At 42.5% G+C, this 12,030-nt stretch overlaps 1 protein-coding gene and 1 pseudogene across 17 annotated transcripts in view; one reads left to right on the plus strand and one right to left on the minus strand.

Annotated features, from left to right (window-relative positions):
• Erc2 (ELKS/RAB6-interacting/CAST family member 2) overlaps positions 1-12,030 on the plus strand; it is a 905,605-nt gene that overhangs the window by 518,007 nt on the left and 375,568 nt on the right. The gene's annotated exons all lie outside the window — the stretch shown is intronic.
• On the minus strand, positions 10,378-10,523 carry LOC121832496 (small nucleolar RNA U3; annotated as a pseudogene).

Consider the following 12,030-nt stretch of genomic DNA (forward strand, 5'->3'; position numbering starts at 1 on the left):
CCAGATTGGCTCTAAAAATCACGTGTCTGTAGGGTTATGCAGCAGGCTTTATACACTATTGGAACATTGTGCCAGATTTTCGAGGAGGCTCCAAAGGCATTCTCAAAAGGTCACGAGGGGAAAGCTATGTGTGTAGTAAAGTAATGACTTCTACCTCTGCTGTGGCTCCTTAGACTGGAGGTGATGTGTGTGGAGATAAGAGTGCTCTGGCATATTTTGTAAACTTGTCTCTCTTTTCCCCTCAGACCACAGGATTTTATTTTGAAATGAAGTACGTCTCGTTTTCGAGCATCATATAAATAATAACACTGATTGGATTTCCAACTCTTCACATTCTTGCTTCTATACTGTGAAAAATTCAAAGTCATTTATAACCACATGAAAACCTTACATTGCCAAGACTTTGTCAACATCACAAGCGATGCTAACTCCGCCGAGGCCTGAAGTTTCCAGAAACTCCCCCCGTTTGTGCTCGATCCCTTCCTTTGTCTGCATCTGGTTTTTGTTCTTTTCTCACTTCCCACTCTAGAGGGGCAGGCTCACTTTTCAGTTTTTTTTTAATCAAGGGTCAGATAGGCCTGGAATCTATTCTTCTTTCTCTCAGTCTGCACTGGGTCATGTTGGGGGTAATCAAACTCACTTTTCCTCAGTTTTCTCTTCTTTAGAATGGGGAGAAGGCCAGTGTCCTCTGTGGGTCACATTAGTCACTGGCATCTCAGAGGAAAGCATTGCCACAGTTCTCCATCCATGGGGCATACTCAGAAAAAGATGGGCGCGGCCACTGTTATCATTATTCTTGTTGCTAGAGCTAGTGTTGGACATTATTTGGTTCTTTTCTGGTAAGTTTTGTTGGAGTCCTCACTAATTTTATGCCTTCAGTTAAACCCTCCATTCCTCTGGTTACATTGTATTAAAGATTTGCATGCCTGTTCTGGTAGTTCAGCATTGATTGGGAGGCAAGTCTAAGATTTATGGCTCTGTATGCTTTTTCCCAGCATCATAAATTTTTAAAACTTTTCTTAATGCTTGGCAGCAAGCCTGCCCTCATTGTTTGAGCACACATGCACATATGGTCTGTATGTATGCATATAGATACAGATGCATCCATGGATAGCTGCTCTCTACTTCCTTCATTTTCTTGTCTTGAAACACCATAGCCTCCTTAATTCACTTGGTGGCATTAGTTGGCTGTGTTTTCTACTTCGAAATTAAACGTCAGAAGAATTTGACATCATGGCACCAAAGTGGTAGCCTTTATAAAGTCACCAACTTTGCCAAGACAGACCCTTGGGACAGGAAGCCCTTTCTTCTTCGGGCTTATTTGGTGTCTGGCCTCACCTGGTTGGGTGAAGTAAACTCTGGGTGGGTCGAACTAAATATGGTCTGGTAGGCCCACGCTCTGGAGGTGGTTAAGGGGTTCCCGTAAGTTAAAAGGCAGGATGCAGTCTCCAGGCTGGAGGCCACAGCAAAGAGGAGACCGTGGAGCAAACAGCGTGCCTCCTGTGGCCGTGCGGTCTGCATGCAGTTGGTCTGGGCCACAGAGGGCCCTCGGAACAGACCTTGACAGCTACTTGGTCAATTTGATTGATAGTTTGGGACATGGGTGGGAGGGAGTACCCCCCAAAAGTATTTATAACACGCTATACACACAGCCTGCAGACCTGCAGAGGCAGCCACAAAATGAAGCTAAACACACATTTCAACTGTGAAATAAATTTTAGAAGTGCTTTGTATACTTGTCTGTTGGAATAAAAACACACAACTTTTTGTTATTCTTCCTTCCCATAGCCTCACAATTTTGTTTCTCTGTTGTATCTCCATTGTTGCTTAAAGTTCCCAATTAAAGCTGGATCTAATCAAAACCCACATACAGCTATTTTGCTAAGAAATTGAGATATTTTACGTTGGCTTCATCTCTGCATGGAGATGAAAGCTTTCTCCTTTGCCAATCTGAAGGCTGGCCTTTGAGATTAGGATCCATTTCCTTCTTATTTTTTATAGTAATTAACACGAACAGTTTTGTTAACCTGAGTGATATGTTTATTGCTTTTATTTTTCATGGTTCCTTTTCAAAAGAGCTCGTGACTGAGCTGAGATCGTAGCTCACTGCTTGCAGAAGGCTTGTCTAGCAGGCACAACACCCCGGGGTTTGATTCACTGCCGTACAAGAAGAGCAGTTTGAAATCAACACAGAGGTTTTTACATGAGAAATGTCTTCCACAGTCTCAGGCATTGAACACTTAGTCCCAAGCCGGGGATGCTGTCTGGGGAGGTTTAGGAAGTGTGGCCTTCCCGGAGAAAGCATGTCTTTGGAGGCAGGCTTTGAGAAGTCGTAGCTTCTGCCAAGTTCTGGTTTACTCTACCTACTTCCTGCGTGCCCTTGTTAGATAGGACCCCTCTGCCGCCGCCACTCTGCTGCCCTGCCTGCAGCTCGCTGCCGCGACTCTCCACTGTGATGGACTTAATAAACTTTTCCTTCTAGGAGTTGCTCTGGTCATATTTTATCACAGCGACAGAAAAGCGTCTAGCACAAATACAAATATAAAACAAAACAAAAACCACAACTATCAAAAGATAGATTACCCTATTCCAGCAAAAAAGAATCCCAGAATGGTGGCAGGGGATGTTGCTCAAATGTAGGGTGCTTGCTTAATGTGCGCATGGTCTTGGATTCTAATCTCCAGAGGGGGGGAAGGGGAGGGCATGAGTGAATGAGAATGAACTCTAGGATGGCTCAGTCCTTGGGGTCATCTGTCCTTTGAAAGATCTTAACCATAGTTCTAAGCAGGAATGAAGAAATCTCTAGGTCTCTTGCTTTTCTGGGTACTGAGGGCATTAGTAAGGTATTTTAGAGGATGAGAAGGGAAAAAAAAAATAACTGTGATATGAGCAATGTGTAGTATTCAAGCCAAGATCTAAGGAAGCAACAGTGACATTCGTGTGAACACTGGAAGGAAGAACACTCAGGTGAAGAGGTGTGAATGAGCTTAGGCTAGTGAGCAAAGGACAATATGACAGTCAGTGGAGAAAGTTCAGAGATCCAGCCTAAGTGAAGCCGCCCTCCACACCGAAGGAGGGGCCAGGGATCTGAATCCCAGCTCTCACATTGCTCTGTACTAAGTACTGAACATGATAAAAGAAAAGCATAAAGATGCACCCTTGAGGCTGACCTGAGTCCAGGCATATTACTGCACATTTCACAGCCTGAACCTCAGCCCGGAAGTGCTTGTGACCTGCTTTATTGCATTTTCTGATGGGTCGTACAGAACACCATCATGTTCTCCAATCGGAAGACTTTTGCTTTTCCAGTTTTTATTAAGCATTCTGTTAGGGTAGTCTTTGGAGTAGGGAGCTTTAGTATCCTGGTCCCGGGGTTTCATTAGGCATCACTTGTAGTTCTGGGAATATTTTGCAGAGTCCCCAGACCCTTTACTACCTGGTGTCCTCTTTCCTTGTCCCACAAACATTTCTGAGTTAGTTACCTGAGGCCAGTGGTGCTTTGAAGTATCTAGCAACCCTCTGTCATTTTCCCCATATTAATTTGGTGAGTATTTAATGACATATACATTGTTTTTGATAGCTAGAAAAATTTAAAGAGAGATAATAATTTAGCAATAGTAAATCGGTATCACCACACTCTGGTCTTTTTTTTTTTTTTTTTTTTTTTTGGTGGATAATTGAAAGATATATTTACTAAAATTTCTTCCATTGTTTAAAAATGCCGTGTCTAATGAAATACTACCAGACAGGAAGTGTTCATCTAAGACATGGCATGGCTGTAAAACACACAGACACACGTGTGATATACATTTTATAGCTTTGTGTATTTTACAGGCAGAACACTAAAACATGGTAGAAATACTGCTGTGAACAGTGAAGCCAGCTGTAACAGTGACATGGGACAGCCGTTGGTATCTGCTTGCCTTTTGTTTATATGTGTGTAATTATGATTTCATTACTTGTTAACAGGTATTTCTAAACTTTGTCTTGTCTTTATATCTTCCCATGTTGGAAGTTTCTACAGATCGTCTGCTTGTTGGGTGAGCTCTCTGTCACTGGAAAGATCATACTGGAGAACCATGTGCTATGGCCTCACAGAGATCTGGCCTGGGCATATGCCCAGCTGTCTCAAGCCAAAATGTTAGGCTCCCTTGTCCCCCGCCCTTGCACCTCACGCCCTTGTCTTTTCATATCTACTTGCTCCCTGGGTTGTGCTGATTTTCACCTCCAGATCACTTGACTCAGCACCCTTTCCTATGGCCTCCCCCCTTCTTTTGCTCTGACCTTGCTCTCCTCCGGTTTGGATTATGCCGAGGCCTCCCAGCTCAACCATTACTTTAGGACCCTGCTCCGTTCTGATTCATCCTCTGCCTTCCCCATCTTCCCCTCTTCACACAATGGGTGGGCAAGAGCTCTTTCTTGGGATATGTAAGGCCTGGTTGTCTCCTTGTCTTGTCTGTTTTTCACTTGGCCTGTTTTGCCCCAGAGCCTGCCCCCAGCTTTAGGAGGTGGCCACCCTGTGCAGGTCTGCTTATTACACATGTAGATCAGCTACATCTCTGTCCACTCAAGTTCTAGCCTCAGGACTCACCCTGCTGCACTAAACCGTGGGTGAGTAATATATATTGAAAGAGGTGGTAGTTCTTTGTTTTGTTTTGTTTTTGTTTTTTGGGTTTTGCTTTTTTGTTGTTGTTGTTTTTTTGAGACAGGGTTTCTCTGTGTAGCTTTGCGCCTTTCCTGGCATTCACTCTGTATACCAAGCTGGCCTCGAACTCACAGAGTTTGAGGCTCTGCCTCCCGTGTGCAGGGATTAAAGGCATGTGCCACCACCGCCTGGATCCTCTCTTAGTTTCCGTGTCTACCTTTACAGTGATCTGGCCTACCCTTAGCCAGAGGGCACATTCCCTAAAGAAATTTGCCTTCATCTTGTCAGGTCTGCACATGGCCTCCAGAAGCTTACCCACAGGCTTCATGGCGTGTGACTGACTCTCTTGTTTCAGTATCAGCTTTTGTGGCATGAGGTCCAGTTAGGGGGCAGCCCCTCTGCTCTGCTGACCCCCTTAGCCTCCAGCTGGGGATGGATTTGGCTTTTAAGTTTTAGTTCTCCACGGAACGCTTCTCTCGCTGCTGCTTCTCCTCCTTGTGCCCATACTCCAGACTGCACACAACACAAGGTTTGCCTTCTTAGTTCCTTTCTCTCTGCCTCCTTCCCCCTTCTGATTAGTGTGGCTTTCTGGGCCAGCTGCCTTCCATTTGGCTTATGCCTGTGTCCCATGGGTGTGACCGTAGGTGGGTGTGGTGGATATGGGAACTGAGCAGAGGACGGGGAATGATTTACCCTGAAGGTAGTAAAAGGAAGGGGAAAGAAGCCTTGCAGAGATCTAGACTAAAGGTGAATCATCTAGAATCCTGCTTGACATAACAAAGCCCACAGGCCAAATCACCATGCCACCTGTGGAGGTGAGTAAGTCTTGGGACTGCAGCCCTATTCATTCATTTGTGTGTTGTCATGAGGCAGAGTTGAGTAGTTGTCATGGAGACATATGGCTCACCAAGCCTGACATATTTACTATTTGATCCTTTCCCAGAAAAAAAAAAATCCTCAAGCCCAGTCCAGAAGACAATGGTACCCTTTGTAAGGACAGGCTTAATTCCACTCGCCTCACTCCTCTTCATTAGAAGGCTTACACAAACCTCTGTCTCTCTGGATATTTGTATTTGTTACCCAAGCCAGCTTTCCAGGCTATGAGTCAGATTCTGGGCAGTAAAAAGCCATCGACAGAATAGAGTGAACCTGCCCCTTACATTGGTGACTGGTGCTGTCAGCTTGATGAGAACTGGGTTTTCAATATGTAAGATTGTTGTTGGAGTAAAAGAACTATACTGGCAGCTAGATCACTATCTGGAATAAATTTCATCTTGACAGGTAATTCTGGCTAACTGGAGGCTGCCTGACCTTACATCAGGAAGGATTACGAAGTCCTAGAGGACACAGTGCTGAAATTGATAAGTGCTGTCCGTCAGGATCTGTACATGCTACTGTGAAGGCAGGAGGAGGTTGAAAAGGCTTGAGTGGGTGTGGTTCTGTCCACCACAATGTAGCTCTGGGCAGATGGACACTAAGCAGAGGGTCTTTGTAACCTGCAGTCAGCCTATTTCTAAGTTCTCAAGGAAGTTCGGGTAAATCAGCAGAGTGTTTGTTTGTATAAGCAACAGTTGAGAACACTTCTGTTTATAATCGTATCCTGAGTCAATATTTTGGGAAGACATGTATAACATACAACTTGCCATTTTAGCTATTTTTACGTGCTCAGTCCTTTGTCGCCCATCCACAGCCAGAATCTTTCAACTTTCGAAGCAGAAATACGTTATCAAACAGCTTACCATTCCTCTCAGTCCTGGAAATCACAGTTCTGTTCTCTGCCTCTACAAATCCAACTGCTTGATGTATCACAGATGAATGGAGCTATACTATATTTGTCATTTTATTATTTCTGGTTTATTTCACCAACCATCTTCAGCCCTCCCCTCACATATCTGGATTTCCTTCTTTTTTAGGGGTGAATTACATATGAATAATATTTTCAGCAGAGCAACCACTTTGTGTCCACCTATCTTACATGCATTATTTCTGTGCCCTTCAACAGCAGTGTACCCCCTTTTTCCGGATGTCACTGTGATTAATTCTTAGGACGTACAACTGGAAGTGGCATCCTTGGGTCATATGATAATTCTGTGCTTAGGGTTTTGAAGAGCTGCCTTGTTTTCACAGTGGATGCACCATTCTCCATTTCATCAGTAATGTGCAGGGTCTCTCATGTCTCCACCTTCTTCCTAGCCAACGAGCTGTGACTGTAGTAGTGTGTGTGTGTGCGTGTGTGTGTGCGCGCGCGCATCTCACAGTATCCAATGAAACTAAACATTTTTTCATCTGTCTCCTTTGAAGATGTCTGTTTAAGTTGAACCCCATTTTATACCCAATTTGCTTCTAATGCAGGTTTCTTGAAAGGGGCAGAGGACAGTTTTTGCTGGGATCTCCCTGCACAGGGCCTGAGAAGTCCTGGCAGTCCCTCAGCAGCTCCCTGTGATGGTGATTGTGAGCCAAGAATGAGGAGTGGATTCAGCTCAGAGTGAAATGGGTTTGCTGAGACAGCCATAGAGAAAAAGAAGGGGGGGCTGGTGGTATACACCTTGTGTCTCCCCTCACTCCTTCCCAAGAGTGACAGGAAGAGCAGGGGAGACAAGGAAACATGCTGCTTCCACTGGGCTTCTCCTTGAAATCGGTCTCTCTCAAGTCTCCAAATCCTCAAATTCCACAAGTGACATTTGGGGGCTGTTTTTCCTTTATCTTGTTTTTATTTTTTTCCTGTGGAGGGTTCTTTGATTATCTCAGCATAATTGCTGTGTGTGTGGTGTTTTCCCTTGTTGGCTACTTTTAAGTGAAGCAAAATTTAAGTTGATTTTGTTAGAAATGTCCCTCTGGGAGCATTGAATTTACTTTGATTCCAGTAAGAAAATAATTTAAATCAAGTTTTAATATACTTAAAGTAAGCAATTTGACACTGTAGATAAGAAACATTTTGGAATGGTTGATAGGAAGTTCTAGTTCAGTTATTTAATTTGAAGATGAAATGACTTGGGGGTATGTTTGGGAAAGTTTCGAATGTGTGTCTTTGTGGGCACTAATATATGGAGTGAGACAGCCGTTCTGGGCTGTTTTGTGCAGCTATTGGCATTCAGCAAGCTCTACAAGATAGAGCTATATTTTGATCACTTAAACAAGGAAAGATGACAGTTATATTTAGGAGAGAAATTTTCCTCTTAAAATATTTGACCACCTGTGACTTTTATCTCCTGTGTGTATGTTGTGTGGGCATGTGTATGTTCCAGGGCAGTTGAGTGGATGTTGGGGGACAGTTTTGAAGAGCCAGTTCTTGCCTCCTACCTTAGTGTGGGTTCCAAGGGTTGGACCCAGGTCACCAGGTGTCTGTGGCAAGGGCTTTGCCAGCACTGAGCCATCTCACAGGCCTGAATTTGTTTTTTATATGTCTCATCAATTATCCTCTAGAAGTTGTTCCTAATTCCTAACAAACAAGACTTTCCAGTTACAAAGCTTAGTCCTTCCCATATATAGGTGATGGGTGGTGTATGTATTTAAATTCCTGTTAACAGTAGGATAGCAGCATGCTACTTTTCCACCTTGTGACCAACTGGATGATACAATGAGTTGTGTTTCTTACTTTTGTATTGCACCTCCCCCACCTCCCTCCCCACCTCCTGTTTCCTTCAAGTTTGATCAGTTTGTGAAGGCAGAATTTGGGACTGTCCTGCTGAGAATTCACTGTTAAACAACAGCCAACCTTTCTTCATAGGGCTAACATGCGTGGGAAAATGTCACCTTCAGGAGATAAGTGTGGAGTCCAGGAAGAATCAGGAGGCATTTTTCAATGCCAAATAAGACCCTGCCCTACCCATCTCCTTCCTCCTTGCCCCAAATCCAAACCTATCATAAGAATTCTAATGTTCCTAAGAGATGTTTAAAGGATCATAACTATTTGAACACTACTTAATTGCCTTATTTTTATTACAAGACTCGGCAAGGTTTCAGAATCACATTTGAATGGGCAGTTACGGTTTACGTAGATTCAGCCCAAGCCTCTAATCCTATCAACCAAAGCAAATGTGAGCCGTATAGTTATTCATTTATTACTCAACCATCATTCATGGTTGGTTTTCACTTCAGCCTGCAAGCAACATGCTATGGGAAGAGTTTGCGGGCATGCTGGGAGGCTGCTGCCTTCTCTGCAGAGCTAGAGGTTATGGTTCCACCTCTGCTGTCAGGCTGTTGGGTTTGAGGTCTGGCCTCATCACATGTCTGCTGTGGGCTCCTGGCTCATCACTTCTCTGCCTGTTCTTCAGTGTTTGGGTGGAGATAACCCCATCCAGTGATGAGGGAGATGAAATGAGGTGATGCTAGACAGAGATTTGGGGAAGGCGCTAACAAGTACTGAGCACTCCCTAAATGCCTTTGTTGTTACTGTCTTCCTGTCTGCCCTCCGTAATGCAGCTTCATGTTCAGATGTCAGTTTGCAGTAGGCATAGAGGCACTAATATGTTAAAGTAGATCCCAGGGAGTGGATGACACCAACTGGTCATGGATAAGAAGCGGGGTGCTGTTCTTTTCAGTGGAGTCTTCCCAATATACCTGTAGAGCTATTTACAGTTAGGAAACATCCTTCTCAGTGTGTGTGTGTGTGTGTGTGTGTGTGTGTGTGTGTGTGTGTGTGTGTGTGTGTGTGTGTGTGCTCTCTTCTCATTAAACAGCAGCTGCCTGTTCCTGATAAGGAACTAATTTATTTACTTTCAGAACCATCTATGGAACATTTCAAACAAATATAGAATAATGAAAATCAACTGCCCAGGTCCTCATCCTAAATATGTTTTACTTAATAAATACATAAAAGAATACAAATAAAGAATTTGGTATCTGCTTCACATTTTAAAGGGATGAAATATGATTCCCAATCCAGATCCAATTTAATTTCCCTCAATGTGAATCATATATATATATATATATATATGTATATGTATACACACATATACATGCTTAAATGAAACATAAATTGCTTCGTGTTTTTTTTTTAAATTTCTTCATTCTTTCTTCTGCCCCTCATTGGTCCCCCTCACTGTCCTTGAAAACCCTAGAGGTCCTTTGACCTCTGTGTTTTTTACTAAAAACCTCCTTCCCTGGACCTCCCGGCTAGGTTTCTGTGTCCTTCATGTCTCCATGGAAATGACTTTGCTCCTGAGTGTTCTGGGATGTGCCGTCTAAAGTCACAGATCCCACCAACCTGTCCCCTCCTTTCCTTTAAGGAAATCCTTCTCTTTGGTATTTTTCCTTCTGTGACTTACTATACATGCTATTTCTTTATTTTCTTTATCCTTGGCTGTCTCCCACCACCAGAATACAAGTTCGTTGAAGATAAGGATGTGGGGGTTTTGGTCTGACTTAGTGATTGCTTTCCCAGATGACTGATTGAATAAATGCATTTTTTAGGTATTTAACGTTTTCTTTTCTTCTCTACAGAAAAGATGGGATCAGGTAGGATGTGGTGACTTTTTAAATAGTATTATTTTGAACTTCATCTGAGTTGGGTCCTGCAATCTGTCTTATTTTGTCTGTTTCATAGTGTTCCTTGTATGTTTATACAAAAATGACTATCTCATGTAGTCATTTTTGTAATGGTTGACATCTTTGTTTCCATGTTTTTCCTTTTATAAACTTAATGGACATTCTTGAGCATTTCTCTTGGAATAAGAATGTGAAAATTTATCTTTAGCAAATACTTGGAGATAAAATTCTTATTGTCTCAGTTATCAGTTACTGTGTAACTAACACCCAACTTACTGACTTAACGTAATTAATTACACAATTCCGTGTTCTATCACTGTGGTCCCTAGTGTTCTTTGTTTAGTTGCAATTAGTAACGAACTATAGAAATGATCCCTGAAAGTATAGTCTTGTTTAGTTGCAATTAGAATGAGTTCCCAGGCATGGCTTCACTTCCACATTGGGAGGCTGCTGCTACCTTTTGATGTACCTCAGATCTTCACCCCTGTAGGGAAGGTCAGTTTTCTCTCAAAAAGAATTCTCAAGACAGCATCCCATGAAGCTCCTGCAACGTGGTATTGGTTATACACTCCAGGATGCGCATAACATCACCTGCTCCATATTCTGTTAGCTCACATAAGTTCCAAGCCCGACCCAGATTCAAGGAATGAGAGAAATAAAAAAATATTGTGACCCTTTTTTTCCTCTAAACTGCCACCTGAGATTACAGGTTTCATGTGTCTTCTGCTTTACTAAATGATGCCAAATTTCTCTCTGAAGTACTTTTACCAAATTATTCTCTGACTTGTACCAGCTGTTTGTTAAGAGGAAATATCTTTGAAACAATGCTGACATGAAGTAGATGCTCATAACTTTCCCATGCCCCTTGACCCACCCCCTTTTTTACAATAGTAAACCCCGAGGAAGTATTTGCAATGCCTTCAACAAAACCTGGCACCTTTCTTTAATGCACACGTGTAGGTACATTGCTCAGATTCTACTGTAGCTGTGGGGAGACATATGACTGAGTTGGGTCAATCAAGTTTTTCCACTTTCAAAGTGGGTATGTTATAGTTTCAGTGTGATTTGACTATGCTGCCCATAGTGGAAGATGGTTTAGCTATTAGACATAATGAACCTAAATGACTATTCAGAATGAACATCACTCCCAAAATGCATGTTTTCCTCATAAAATCATAGTAAGCCCTGAGATTTCTGGCTTTTAATTTGTTAAAGCCATGAATCTTTTCTTAAGTAACATGGGTCTTAGTGAGCATATAGTGTCTTTATTTATAGACTTTGTGTCTAAATGAGGATTGATTATCCAGCTTGATATTTAAAAATACAATGGATATCCACTACCATTTAAAACCATATGGCAGCTTCATTGAGATAAAATTCGTTTAACATCCAGCCCACTTTATTATGTACAGCATAACACTCACTGGTTTTTAGTGTAGTCTCAGAATTTTATTATCATGATTGCAGTTAGCTGTAGGATGATTCAATATCCCAAAAGGAAACTCTATACCCATTAAATAGAAGCTTCACCTACCTCCCTGTCTTCTGTAATTCTCACCTTCTACTAACCACCAAGATGCCTCTGTCTTTGTGGATGGCTTATTCTGGACACTTCAGGTCAGTGGAGACTCATGATGCTTCAGTTCTGGCTTCTTTTACATAGAAAAATATTTTCTAGGCTCGTCCACATGTTAGCATGTGCCATTACTTTTAGGAATTAATGTTGAATATGAACCTGTCACATTTCCTACTCTATTCAGTTTGGGTAACATTTGTGTTCTTCCTGCTTTGAGGAGGTCATGAATAATGCTGCTTCAAACACCATACAAGTATTTCCCTCTACTTTTCTTTCTAGTCTCTCAAATATCCTGATGGGAAGTATATGAAGGCATATAAAC

Source organism: Peromyscus maniculatus, chromosome 9 (assembly GCF_049852395.1).
Source record: "Peromyscus maniculatus bairdii isolate BWxNUB_F1_BW_parent chromosome 9, HU_Pman_BW_mat_3.1, whole genome shotgun sequence".
Lineage (NCBI taxonomy): Eukaryota > Metazoa > Chordata > Mammalia > Rodentia > Cricetidae > Peromyscus > Peromyscus maniculatus.